The 14,355-nt window shown below is 42.8% G+C and overlaps 1 long non-coding RNA gene across 4 annotated transcripts in view; it reads right to left on the bottom strand.

Annotated features, from left to right (window-relative positions):
* Window positions 1-9,345, bottom strand: part of LOC123383910 — a 32,740-nt gene extending 23,395 nt beyond the window's left edge. For 3 of the 4 annotated variants that reach the window (XR_006594288.1, XR_006594289.1, XR_006594292.1), the window contains exon 1: window positions 6,931-9,345. This is a non-coding gene — a long non-coding RNA (uncharacterized LOC123383910). The remainder of the gene's footprint in view (window positions 1-6,930) is intronic. The other variant, XR_006594291.1, reaches the window with a different exon arrangement.
* Between the last annotated feature and the right edge of the window lie 5,010 nt (window positions 9,346-14,355).

Below are 14,355 nucleotides of genomic sequence, written 5' to 3'. Positions count from 1 at the left end.
ATTCATCAGTTTTGAAGGCTTGACAAAATTAAATTCTCTTTCCGAAGTTACAGTCAATGCAAGCAAAGGTAGGGAAAAAGCTAGCAACTCAAGGGGAGACAAGATTAGGATCTGAGCAAAGCCTGATCCCTGGTTGGTTGAGAGCTCCCACCTAACAGAGTGACCATCAGATTTCACTGTGCTGAGTAATCCACTGGACCAGCTTCTGGGAACAAGGGGCAAACTGGCTGTGCCTACCCACCTAGGCTATTATTTAGCATTAACCAGGACAAAGACCAAAATGAGAAAACAGAGCTGCTGCTAAGGAATAGAAGCTTGGAAGCCTGGTCTGTATTGAAGGTACCATAACTCCACCAAGGTTTGTTTAAACAACATGACATGGATGTTAAAAAGCTTGGGTTCTATGATTGGATAAAGAAGATGCAATATATACATATATATGTGAGGGAATACTCCTTGGCCATAAAAAAGAATGAAATCTTGCCATTTGAGACAATGTGGATAAATCTAAAGGCTATTGTACCAAGTGAAATAAGTCAGACAAAGACAAACACCATATGATTTCACTCACATGTGGAATTTAAAAAACATTAAAAAAAATTTTAATGTTTATTTTTGAGAGAGAGAGAGAGAGAGAGAGAGAGAGATGGAGTGTGAGCAGGGGAGGGGCAGAGAGAGAAGGAGACACAGAATCCGAATCAGGCTCCAGGCTCTGAGATGTCAGCACAGAGCCTGACGCGGAACTTGAACTCATGAACCGTGAGATCATGACTTGAGCCAAAGTCAGACACTTAACTGACTGAGCCACCCAGGTGCCCCTAAAAAACATTTAAATGAACAAACAAACAAAAGGCATAAACAGACCCATAAATACAGAGAACAAACTGGTAGTTGCCAAAGCAGGTGGGTAGAGGGATGGGCAAAATGGGTGAAGGGGAGTGGGAGACACAGCCTTCCATGAATGAATGAGTCACAGGGATGAAAGGTACATCATGGGAATACAATCAGTAGTATTGTGATAGCATTGTATGGTGACAGACGGTAGCTACACTTGTGAGCAGAGACTTGTAGACTTGTCCAGTCACCTCATCGTACACCAGAAACTAATGTAGCATTGTGTGTCACCTATACTCAATTTAAAACACACACACACACACACACACACACACACACACACACACCCCTACATTCTGGAATCAGTTTGGCTGAATTCGATCATATCACTAGCTGTTTGACTTTGGGCAAGCTGTTTAACTTCTTGCTGCTTCTATCTCCTTCCCTACAACAGAAGGATGATAACAGTATTTACTTCATGTGGTTCTTTTGAAGATTTAGTTAAAATAATATACATAAAGAGCTCAGAAGAGTGCCTGAACATGAGAGGCACTCAGCAACCATGTTAGGTGCTCCGATTACTATTAGCCAAGATAATGGACAAATAACTTGAAGCAACTTGAATTGCCAAAGGAACATAAGCTGGGCCTTCAAATGTTTTGTAATTGGCCTTGCAATTGCTCAAGCCCTAAGATGAGAGGTCCCAAACACACACAAACAGGAGGTGGGCTGCCATAGAAATGAATGCAGCCTCTGGAGGGGAACCTCTTTCCTAAGATCATCTCACATGGGGCCACAATGGACAGTGTACAGAGGAGGGCCTTTTAGAGAACAGAACTGGGGCAGCCAAACCGACTGATCATACAGCTCACTCCACTGGCGGGGCAGCTAGGACAGGCTATTCTTGTCCAGCATGAAATATCACTGGTTTTAAATAGTGGCCACTGTATGTTGTTTTGTTTTTTCCTTTCCTAGATGAAATATTTTTATTGCAGTTACCCTGTTTTTCTTCCACCATTGAATATTGGATGTGATTTGGATTCGCCAAGGTGAAGACCAGAGCTGAGTTTGGTGATAAGGGTCAAAGAGAATGGAACTGCTTTGATTAATAGAGGGAGAGAAAAATAGGTAGGTTTCCTGGGCATGGAAAGGCGCGGAGAGGCTGGCAAGATAATATGAGGGTGTGGGCAGTGTATGGAATAAAGAAGTCCTGAAAAAGTGCCTAGGGGTGGGTGGAAGACAAGGAGCGGGGGAAGAGGGTGAAAATGGAAAGAATGAGACTGCCTAAAAATCCATTGAAATGGTTACCTCCTCCAAGGAAACCCCCCTTCTATCTCCCCAACACTTTTGGTGTGTCTCCCAAATGCCTTGTGAGTAGATTTTTGTGGAGATCAAGGAAAGGCTCGGTGGTACCTCTGGGTCAACGTGGTCACAACATACGGATGTGCATAACTGAACAATTAGGTGGAGAAGCCCTCAAATCCAAAACAACTATCTCCTAACTCTTAAGAGTTCATAGAAACATAAAAGGAGGTGCTCAACCGGCCACGGAGTGTGGAATGGGGTTTCTAGCCCATCTTCTCCGGATATTAAGGGGCAAGGAGGCCTCAGCTGACAATGAGTTTCATGTTTTGTCAGGTGTCGAAAGCCTTGTTGAGATGGGAATGAACATTTCCAGGACATGCTTTTTCAGAGTGCCAAACAGTGAAATCGGGAGTGAAAAGCACTTGTGTTTGCATAGCACCTCAAAGTTGATAAAAGCTTCAGAGCTCTTCAGACTGCCTGGAAGTCGGTCGACTCACGTCTCGTTTGGGTGGGCAATGCAGCCTGGGATCATTTCCTTGTCTTTTCTCCTTTCTAGTATTTCCATTTGTCTTCGGGTTTCATCTCCGGCCCCAGAGGAGTCTTTCAAGCTTTCCTATACAAACAGCTGAGTGATCATTTCCATCAGGGTTGACAAGTTCTTAGACTTAAAGGTGAGTGGGGTGCAAGTTGCCCTGGCTGAGCCGACAGTCCTCTCAGCATGGGACACACAATCATCTGGTCTGACTCTGCAAACCGCTGTGTGCAAGAGGAGGAGTGGGCTGTATCACTGGGGGCCAAGAGCTGGCGGCGCTCTGCCTCCACTGCCATCCTGGGTCTCTCTAGCGTCTGGCCGAGAGCACAGTGCTTCTATTTGGATTGGCTTCCACTACCCTGAGAGAGGCATAAGAAATCCATCTCATACCCTGTTATCGGGGACCACTGGGGGATCTGGCGCAGGGATTAAGAACAATTACCAGGGAGCCTTGTTCAAGAGGAAATCCAAGCCTGCCTTCAACCCCTACACGGGCAGAGCTCCTTATACAATTACAAAGCATTTCCATGAACACTGGAAACTCTAACCAGCTTCCACTTAATTGGCTTGCCAGGCCCACTGACCCTCTCCATCCCCTCCGTAACACACCCTGGCTAAGAACCATAGCATACCCAACACTCTTGACTGAAAACTGACTCTCTTGTACAGGGTCTTTGAAACTCTAGGCTGAGCTCCATGAGCGTGCTATCAAAATGACTGTGTAGTTTGCACCCAGAGTTTAAAAACAATAGAGGAGTAAAATAGATTAACAAAACAAAACAAAACATCAAAGTGCATGACACATTGTAAGGGTTAGTTGTGTTTTCTGAAATTTTAGTTACACAGGTATGCATGTGTTTGTATTTGTATGAAGTGGTGTGTGTGCAAGTGTGTGTGCATGTGTGTGTTTGCATGTGTGTACTGGGCTGCACTAGCAAACGCCTTTCTCTCTGAGTGTACATTCACAGAATTTAAAAGCTGCTGCTCTAACAGGCCCATGAGCATCTGTTCCTACCAGTTGTGTGGCATACTTTCCAAGAGTTGTAGTTATTTCTAGATTTATTTTTACTGTTGTGCTTGATAAATTTATATTAGTACTTACACTAATTTAAATTAATTAATTTAAAGCAGATGAGCTATGAATGTAAAAAGGCAGAGAACTGTTTCCATAAAAATAAAGCTGAATGATAAGGCGCCTGGTTGGCTTAGCCGGTTAAGCTTCTGACTCTTGATTTTGGCTCAGGTCATGATCTCACGGTTCGTGAGTTCAAGCCCAGCCTCAGGCTCTGCTCTGACAAGCCGGAACCTGCTTGAGAGTCACAATCTCCCTCTCTCTCTGTCCCTTCCCTGCTCATGATCTCTCTCTCAATCTCTCTCTCTCTCTCTCTCTCAAAATAAATAAATAAACTTTAAAAGAATTAGAGGGGCACCTGGGTGGCTCAGTTGGTTGAATATCCAACTTTGGCTCAGGTCATGTCTCACAGTTCATGGGCTCCAGCCCCATGTTGGATTTTGTGCTGACAGTGCGGAGCTTGTTTTGGATTCTCTGTCTCCCTCTCTCTCTGACCCTCCCCTGCTTGTGCTCTCTCTCTTTCTTTCTCTCTCAAAAATAAACATTTAAAGAAATGAAAAAAAATGAAAAAATTAAAAAAAGTAGAGCTGAATGATTTGGAAATATGTCATAAAATGAGTTGCTAAAAATAATTGTGCTATCAAATTAAGTTTGGGTAAGACCAGTGTAAAAAAAATCAGTGACAATGTTTTAAAAATGCAGGAATCTCAATTCATATAGTTTTACAAGGGTCTTTAAGTTGTAGCTTCTCTCAAGAAATGGATTTGGGCAAGAAAGGCCGTGGGGGAAAATCCCAGCAGCAAATCCACACTGAAAGAAGAGGCCTATGTCTTAGAACAAAGCTTGGTCAGTAAATGTACAGGTCTATGTGTTAGACCAAAAAAAAATCTATAGTATATATTTATCTATTTCTATGATTCTTTGATATAACAGAACTTTTTAGTTAACACATCATCCCTTCAGGTGCAACCACGCTGGATAAAACATGGCTTCTAATAAACATTTGTCTCATTTGATCCAGAAAGGCAGGCAATGCAAATATCAGTATCCCCATTCCGCAGATGAGGAAATTGAGGCCAGGGAGTGAGTATCGGCAAAGTTAGGCTAACGGGAGAAAGTGCGGCAAGCCTTAGAAGTTTAGTGATTTTTTTCAGCTGCACAATGATCTATTCTATGCTATATACATTTTAAAAAGATGTTCATTTTCTTATTTTTGTAATGTCAAAAATGTAAATAAATTAACAAAAGTCTCCTCCAGTTAATGATGTCCCTGGTGAGAGAGGATTTATCAGCACTATGGCTCCATTTTTATTATTATGTTATCTATGTCCGTATCTTATTTTTCTTATTTTTCTACTACAAACTACTTGGCTATGTGACAATGAGCTTTAAATATGACTAGTGTCATTGGTAAATATCAAAGCACAACAAACCAACAAACAATTACACTGGACAGAGATTAATCCCATAGCAAGTGATACTAGTTCATTGATTCATTCAATGACTATTAGCTATCTACTATGTTCCAGGTACTGTTCTAGTTACACTGGGGAAGCAGGGAAGAGTAGAATGAATGTGAATTTGGAGTTGGAACACCTAGGTTCAGGTCCTGGCTCTTTCACATACATAACTACTTGTCTACCACAATAATAATTAATGATTATCTACTACTTAGATGTCAGAATGTCAGATTTGTTGTTTGATTAAGTTTGTAAAATATTGAGGGGGGGAGGTTACAAATCCAAGCAACTAAATTTATACAATTTTACAAGTGCCCTTAAGTTGTAAAGTTTCTTTAAAGAAATGGATTTTTCAAGAGAGTTCATTGGCACCTCCGTGAGCAAATCTACCAACTACATGTCTACACATTGAGAATTCCATGATACACAGGACTCACTAGGAAGATGACTGTGAATGAGATGCCCAGTCTGCTCCCATGGAGCTACAATCTAGGAGGGAAGACAGATTTTAGGTAAATAATCACACAAGTAATTATAACTGTGATAGATCTAGGAAGGGCAAGGTCAGGACTGGGGAAGCACGTAGGAAACTAGAGTGCTCAAAGTCACTTTCTTGAGACTATCTTTAATCTCCTTCCTCATCCATAAAATGGAGATGGATGTAATTGTCCTTCTTATTGTCTTTTAAGGGCTTTCATGAGGATCAAATTAGAAACTGAATATGAAAGTGCCCTACACGTGTACAAATATTATTAGAAATAGTCTATTGCACAGCCCATGTTCTAATGGTACTTAGTAAACATAAGACAATAGAAAGAAGGGATAGAGTAAGAAATATTTATGGGAGATGAAGTCAATTACTTGGAAGAAAATGCATCATATACTTGAATAGCTAGAAAGTTTAGAAACTTACCTTTTGTTTGTTTTTGCTTTTGACCAGAGCTATTGCTTGTTGAAATTTTTTTTCCAAATCCGCCAAGGATGTTCCTTCCCCCTCACGCCCTTCACACCTGCTTGCTTCTATACTCAGTAAGGGTTGAGTTTTATTCTCAATTTATAACACTGCTCAAGATATCTCCAGATATTTGTACTGAGACCCTCTCCTAAGAGCTCTGTGTCAATGTAACAGATGCCATCTTGGCTTTTCCCCATTTCCCCCCAGTGTTAGTCTTATCTTTCCTCCCTTATTCTTGGCAGGTGACCTCCCGCTTCACACACACACAATCGTATTTTTCCTAAAAAGAATGATGCTGCATGGACTGCAGGAGTTCCTTCCTCCTCAAAGTAACAGCTTCGGGGTCCTCTTTTATTAAACTTGTCTCCGAAGTGCCTTATTTCATTCCAAGGCTCAACTCCAGCCTTCATTCTTCATTTGTCTTCTAGAGTTTTCCCTTGAGTCCATGCACAGCTGGTCTCCTCTATTTTGGAGGAAGACTAGCTCCTGACCCCACTGCTTCTTCAAACCACCATACAATTTCTCTCCCTCCCATCTCTGCCATTTTCTTGGTGAGTCCTCCACACTAACCACCTCCTCACCACTTGTTCCTTCTCAGCCTTGTTCCCGCCTCTCCTGCTCCTGCAATTGCTCTCAGGAAAGGCTCCATGACTCTAACAACAAACCTAATGGTGTTTTCGTCAGTCCCCCATACCCCTCCATGAGAAGAGCAAGATTGTAGGAAGGGGGAACCAGAGATTCAAGTAATGCAAAGGGTCAGAAAGGAACTGACCGGATTAAGAGTGCAGGTTCATTCACCCTGTGTTCCTTTCTCTCTCTCTTCCTTGGAGCTGTCATCAGTGGTTCCTCCTGTGCATGATCCTGTGTTCTCCATCTTCAGTCCTGGCCTTTCTTTAGTCCCTAGGACCCATTAGAACTCTGAAGTTACAACATAATGTAGTTTCTGAATAGACTGAACAACTTATATGGCTTTCAAATGTTCTCTCTATTATGTCGTCAAAACTTTGGGACTTAATTAAGGCACACCACCCAAGGCTTATGAGGCTCCTCATCCCATGAAAGCCTATCGAGTGCCTGCTTCCAGAAGGTAAAGAGCTTTACTCAGGAATGCATGGGGGGAAAAATGGAACTTGTCTGAATGGAGTAAGTGCTCAAAACACAGGAGGTATTATGAGTATTAATGAGCACACAGCTTAGTGGAGAAACTTCCCCCTCTTGGCTTCGTTAGCCAATCTGCCTGTTTTCTCCATTTTTTAGTAAGCAGGACAAAAATTGGTTTTCGGTGATGATTGTCAAAAGAATCCAATAAAAGAGCAAATTACTTTCTCTTCTTACATGCCAGAAATGAGAAAAACCTTGCCCTTGCCTGGCCTCTAGGGGGCCATTATGTGGTCTATTTCTTTTTCTCAACCATCATAATAATGGTGTGAGCAGACTGACCATGCTGTGTCCCATCGCCACCCCTTGGATTGGCCTAAAACCATGTAATCAACCAGTTCTTGAATCAAATGTTTTAGCATTATGGACATGTTCTGAGCCTCAAAATATGGTCTTTGCAAATCGTGTGGACTGAAATTTCTGTATATAGAGAAACACAAGAAGATCTTAATATCCGGTTTCAATGTTCCCACCATGGGCAAACCAGTAAAACTTTGCATATCTCCCTGCAATTACTAAATACCTCCGGTTTAGTTACAAAATGCATTAACGTTTCTTTGGATCAGTTCAAGATTCCAACTTATTTTCTCAGCCAGCTGGAGAATTCCCTAAGCTCTCAGTACTAAGTGTAGGTGTGCTTCTAAACAACATCTTTCTTTTTTTAATCTTTTGATACTATGAAGCATTGAGCTGCCCGTATTTCCCTTTTTGCAATGGCCACAAGGAAATTCAAGCTCAAATTTGTAGCCTGATGCTGGTAGCAAAGCATATAACCTACATTCACTAGCAAAATGTAAGGTCTACATTTTATACCTAATTTTATCCTTGGTGTTTTTAATTTCATGTGATTTTGTTTTTACTGTTTATAGCATATGTAATTCTATAAGCTACCACAAATCATACTAAAATAAAATCCAAACCCTTTCTTATGGCCAAAAAAAGGCAACCTCTCTCTCATTTTGCCCCTGATCATGACTCTAAACACATCTGCCATCACTCTTCTCCCTGTTCACACTGGCCTATCTGCTGTTCCTTGCACTCACCAAGCACTTTCCTATCTCACCTTCTGTTCCCTCTTCCTGCCATGCTCTTCCCCTCCAAGCTTCACCCTTTCCTTTCCCTCTGCTCCAGTGTCACCTCTTCAGAAAGGCTGCTTCTGGCCACCATGTCTAAAGCAGCGTCCTCCATTCCCTTTGCCTCCTACCCTGCTTTACTTATTTTAGAACATTTATCATAACCTAACTTTATGGAACATTTTATACTGGCGGCCTGAGGGAGAGTGGTTATGAACACAGAACTCGGTAACCACACTGGGTTCATATTCCAACTTTACCGCTTTCCAGTTGTGTGGCCTTGGCCAAATTATTTCACCTCTCTGTGCTCCAGCTTCTTCACCTATAAATGAAAAACATACAAAATAGGGCATAGAGCAACTGTTAGGTATTTCATTTGTAAATAGACCAATTAAATAATTACTATTTATCATCTAACCTTCGCTTGATCTGTCTTATGCATCACTATGTTCTTAAATTAAAGAACAGTGCCTGACATATGGTTGGTGCTTAATCTGTTGAATAAATTCCCTGTTGGAATGAGGCAAGGGTGTTGAAAATTAAATAAATACATCTGAAACCTGGGGTTAAAGAGAAAGAGCACTGGGGTAAGACTTGGAAGACAGAGATTTCACTTCTTGCTTGCCACTTGGAAGCTAGTTGATTTTAGGCAAAGTAGTTAAAATGTGCCCAAGTCAACTAAACACACTGGAATAAGAAAATTCTGCTCTGCTCCAGAGGTTTTGGGAAAGTAAACAAGGCTGCACTTGCTCCATAAATAAGGACTATCTAATGGTCCCAAAGGAGAAAGGAGGCTGGGTTTATTGAGCACTTCTATGTGGTAGGCTCTGAAATAAGCTCGGGGAATATGCAGACTAAAGACTTCGTTCGCCCTGGGAATATAAAGACAAAAGACTTTAAGAAAAACCTTTTTTTTTTAACATTTATTTATTTTAGAGAAAGAGAGGGCATGAGCAGGGGAGGGACAGAGAGAGAGAGAGAGAGGGAGAATCCAAGCAGACTCTGAGCTGTCAGCACAAAGCCCGATGTGGAGCTCGAACCTATGAACCGCGAAATCATGACCCGAGCTGAAGTCAGACGCTCCACCAACTGAGCCACCCAGGCGTCCCAGAGACGAAAGACTTTTGAATTCATTCCTTATTTTTAATTTTTTTTCGGTCAGCTCTAAGGGAACTGACAAAATCACAGGGAAAAAAGAAAAGTAGATGATTGCGATAGAGTGGTGAGTGCTCTGGTTGGGGTAAGTTTTGGAAGCACAGAAGAGAGGCACGCATAGGTGTGAGCTTCACAATCAAACTTGGAGGGTCAAGTGGAATTGTCTGGGTGAGGAGCGTTATTCCAGACAGGAGTGTGTGTGCAAAGATGGGGAGCTGTTTTCGTGTAACATTTCAGGAACTGAAGGTAGTTCAGCACGCCAGGTGAAAGGTGGTTGTGAGAGGAAATGGCCAATGATGCTGCTGACCCGGCAGGCAGGGCCCCATCTTATGGGGTGATGCTAAATTTCTCCTCCTCTTTCTCCCCCTCTTCTATAAAAGTGGGTGAGTATCCTCTGAAGCCCGGAGATTTCTCCTTGCCCTAGCAGCCATCTTTATTCTTTTTGGCCTCAAAGCTGCCTGTTGAGATATAAGCCCTGTGCCTGAGGAAAGCCAACAGCGCTCCTCAAAGAGGAGGTGGGTGATAACCCAGGTCACCAGACCTAGTCAAATTTTTCTTAGACCAACATGCATTAAGCCTCCCGTGGGCAAAAGGCTGGGGAAGAAGAGAAGGCTGAAGAGAGGGCATGGGCAGAGAAAGAAGGGCAGTCAGAGTTAGGCACAGCCCTATTCTTTTAGATACCTTGAATCTATTCATCATGTTACCCAAATTATTTATTTTTTTTTCAATGCTTACTTATTTATTTTGAGGGAAATAGAGAGTGAGCAGGGGAGGGGCAGAGGGAAGGAGAGAGAGAATCCCAAGCAGGCTCCCTACTGTCAGCATGGAGCCCGTTGTGGGGCTTGAACTCACGAACCGTGATATGACCTGAGCTGAACTCAAGAGTCAGACGCTCAACCAACTGAGCCACCCAGACGCCCCTCCCCAAATTATTTCTTTCATTGCTCTCTCCCATCATGACAGATGAGTTCTACCGATGGCCCCAGTTCTCCACCCATCTCCGCATCTGTGCCCTTTGCCATATAAGCTGGGCAGCAAGAGGTGGAATCTGTTTTCCCCACGCCTTGAACATGCCCTGGCTTGCTTTGAGTGATAGAACGCCCTGGAGGGGCTGGTATGCAGGTTCCAAGCCTAGCCCTCAGTTCCCTGCTGGTCCCCAGCCTCTGCCACAAGAGCAAGTCTGGGCTGGCTTTCTGCAACACGAGAGGCGAAGAGGGAGGCTGCCGAGTCATTCCCACCGAAGCCATTCTAGGCCAGTGACCCCAGCCCAGCCCCTGCAGAAGCAGGAACAAGTTCACCTGAGGCAGGGAGGGGGAAGGAACAGCACAATTCTAATCGAGGGCTAAAGATAATCTCACTGGCTCATGATGGGCCTTGTTGGTTGGGCTGAGAGTGCAGCAACCCAAGTGGCTTCAGGACCGATGTGTGGCCAGGTGGTCTTGATGAAAAGGCAGGGAGTGGGAAGGCCCGCTTGCCCTTTAATGGGTACTTTGTGCTTGTCTGGCTGCTGAGCCAGAGATGAGGGAAAATCTCTTAGTGGGATCCACACCATTCACTTCTCATGCCAGAGCCATTCGCGAGGAGTCTTGTACGTTCCCTTTCTGATCCTCTGATTGGAACTGCTGACTGACCTATGTGTACCTGAGTGGCTTTGGATGGGGATGGTGAGCACTCCGGTACGGAAGCACTTTAAAGGGCTGCGGGAGATGTTACTCACGCTGTCCGCAAATCCCTTTGGAGGCACGTGCTTGGACGCCTGGAGCAGCTGGCCTGGAAGTCTCTACAAAGATGGCTGATCTGTGGTGACCCCTGACTGCAAGTCCGCCGCTGAATTCTCACCCCAGTGAGCTGAGACTGAGTATGCTGGAAGTAAACTGGCAGAGAGGTAGGGCTTTTTCTGAGCCTTCCCTCAGGGTGTCAGAAACCCAGGCAGGATGTCTCCTGACAGCGGCCTCCTTGGCTATAGTTTTCAATGGCAGGAGGTGGGGACTCCGTCCAAATTTAACATGGAAAACAGTTCAGATGTGGTTGGTTGGTTCCAGTTAATCACCCTCGTGGGTCTTCAGACGGCTAAAGGCGTTATGGGCCGTCCTTTTCATTAATAGTTTGCGCCCTCACAACTTGCTCCTATAGTTAGTCATTCCCTGGATGGCCAGGCCTGTGGCTGTGTGCTTGCTGAGTGTGGGTGGGGCTGGGAGGGGCTCCAGGGGAGGCCAGGCTTCTCCTCACACGCACTCCTTTGCATTTCACAGCATAGGCTTCTTCTAAAGAAGGCATTCAAGGCATCAAACTTTTATTGAGCACCTACCATGTGCCGGGACCGCTGGGCATGGGAATGCAAGGAAGAACACGGTACGATTCCTGCTCACATGTTGCTCAAGGGCACCAGGCCCTCCCCCAGAATGCTCTGTCCTTCTGATTCTCTGGGCATCCAGCACAGCAGCCCTTCTCCCTCTGTGCCCACCAGGCCTCGAAGGTTGGAGTGGGTTTTTTTTCCTTCCCCCCGAAATGGAATGGGAAAATTTTCTTTCTTACATATCTATGAAAATGAAACTTAATGTATTTTGCTAATTTTTATCCCATCACATTCCAAAACGTGTGTGTGTATGTATATATATATATATTTTACGGGTCATAAGATGAAAGGGGAAAGGAAATAAGGAAGACTACAAGTAGGAAGAAATATATAAAATATGTGCCATGAAATCCTGTCAGTTTGATTGGGGTAGGTATGGGGAGCACAGATTTGGCTCTAAGCATCTTGATTTTCAGGAAAGAAGAAAACCTGTCTGGAATCTGTGGGCAGAAGAGCCAGCAATGCAAGCATCCCATATTGTCTCAGTATCCTGCAGAGGTGGGCTGGGTGCACCAGGGGGCCGTGCTCCAGGAGAGAGACCTCCCACTCTGTTGTTTTTCTTTTTACTAAGGTGAATATGAGAGAGTCCTTACACAGGAAATTTTAGGCTCAGGTGCTGGTTGTGCTTACGTACTAGATTTTAGAGATCTTGGGCCCTCTTATTCTTTGATAGCTAAGTTGGAGAGGAGCATCTCCAGCTAGAGGGAAGCGGACTCACCGTCTCAGCTAGCTTGTTGCCATGCACCCTAGAAAATGTCTTGGGTCATTCTTTGAACAATCTTCTTGTTTCCAAAGCTCCATATTTGTACTTTAGAGCTTCCTGAAATTAAAGCTTTCATCTCTGGGCAAACCCCAAATAAGGAGACCATCAAGCAATAGTGGATGTCATGGTAGCAAGCATGTGGCCAAAGGATCTTGTGTTGACCCTCATATCACACTAGAGAAATGGCTGCCCACAATATACCACGTGAGGGGCGGCCTTTGGGTGCCTGCTCTCCCCCCAAGATAAGAAGCATTCCCACAATATCTCTTACTGTGACAGAATCCTGGGAACTTGCTCCTGGAGGCTTCTCATCACTGTGTCCTGAGGATTGTTACTGCCTTTTATCCTCCTCCCTTCTTATCCCTTCTTATCTCCCTCAGATAAAGGAAGAATATAACTGAACATACCCTCACTGGGTTTGTCACATAGCTGGCTAATGTGTTGGGTCAGTCACACATTCTTTCAGTCCAATCTACTATCGAGTACTGAGAGAATCAATTTCTTAGGTAATAAAATTAATCTCTTAGCAACCAGATGAGTCTGCATTATCTATAACACAACTGTGCCAAGGCATTTCAAAAAATCTACAAAGCGATGATGAAGTATCTACTCATTATAGGTTAATAAACTGATAGTATAAGACATTTATTCATTTTCATATGAATGTGGTAGCTACCCGTTATCATGATTTATTCCCCAAATTTAGTCTTGTGTGCTTAAATTGAGAAGTTACAACATAAAAGGTTTATCTTTATAGCTGTCACTGGTGTCATATTTATATACATGCTACATTCACCAACACTTTAACAACTGAGTAGCAATATAAATTGAATAACTTTAAAGACTATATATGTTTCCCTCTGGTACAAGTGTACATTCATTTATATTACAAAATCATTTCTTTAAAGGATTGGCTGCAGCAGAATGGAATCCAAATGGGTTCAACCATTGCTCCCTTTTTTTCTACTCAAAGCACACAAAATATCACTTTAGTTTCCTTTCTTATTACTGTAAAAAAAAATTAATTGGAAAGGAATGGCAGATGAAAGTATATGCATAATAAATTGATAGTTTGAGAGTCAGCTTTTTACTTACATTTGCCAGATTACTTTTCACATTTTAATATTTCTCTACATTTTTTGAAGACTAAGGCTCTAACATCCTATGTAATACTCATTGTTTAGTGAGTGCTCCAAAGTCAGATGGACTTAGATTTTAAACAGCTGTGTGTCTTCTGAAAGCCACTGAAACTTCGAAACCTCAGTTTTTTTCATCTAATAAGGGAGATTATATGATATGTTACATATTAGATACATGTGTATTATATAATAAGGGAGATATGCATATACCATGCATATGTTGTAAGGATCCATGAAATAGTGTATGGAAAACATTAGCAATTAGAGTGCCAGCCAGATAGCAAGTACTTAGTAAGTACTAGTCTGTATTATAATTGCTACTATTTAAAAAGTTGGGCACAAAATTCCAAATCAAGCTGTTCACATTTTCCCTATAAGTTCTTTTTTAAAAAAAAAAGAATCTTTGAGTAAACTCAGCAGTTAGTTATATTCTTTTTCTAACCCTCAGATCAACTAAAAGAGAGTTGGAGTCCCTAGAAGTTGCTTCCGTGTAATTTCAGTCTATGTGAAGGTATAAACATTACCGTTAAAGATGGGAGGTCTGTATGGGCAT

This window comes from Felis catus, chromosome A2 (genome assembly GCF_018350175.1).
Source record: "Felis catus isolate Fca126 chromosome A2, F.catus_Fca126_mat1.0, whole genome shotgun sequence".
In the NCBI taxonomy this organism is placed as follows: domain Eukaryota; kingdom Metazoa; phylum Chordata; class Mammalia; order Carnivora; family Felidae; genus Felis; species Felis catus.
The sequence above is the reverse complement of the archived record's forward strand: the minus strand, read 5'-3'. Positions and strand labels throughout refer to the sequence as shown.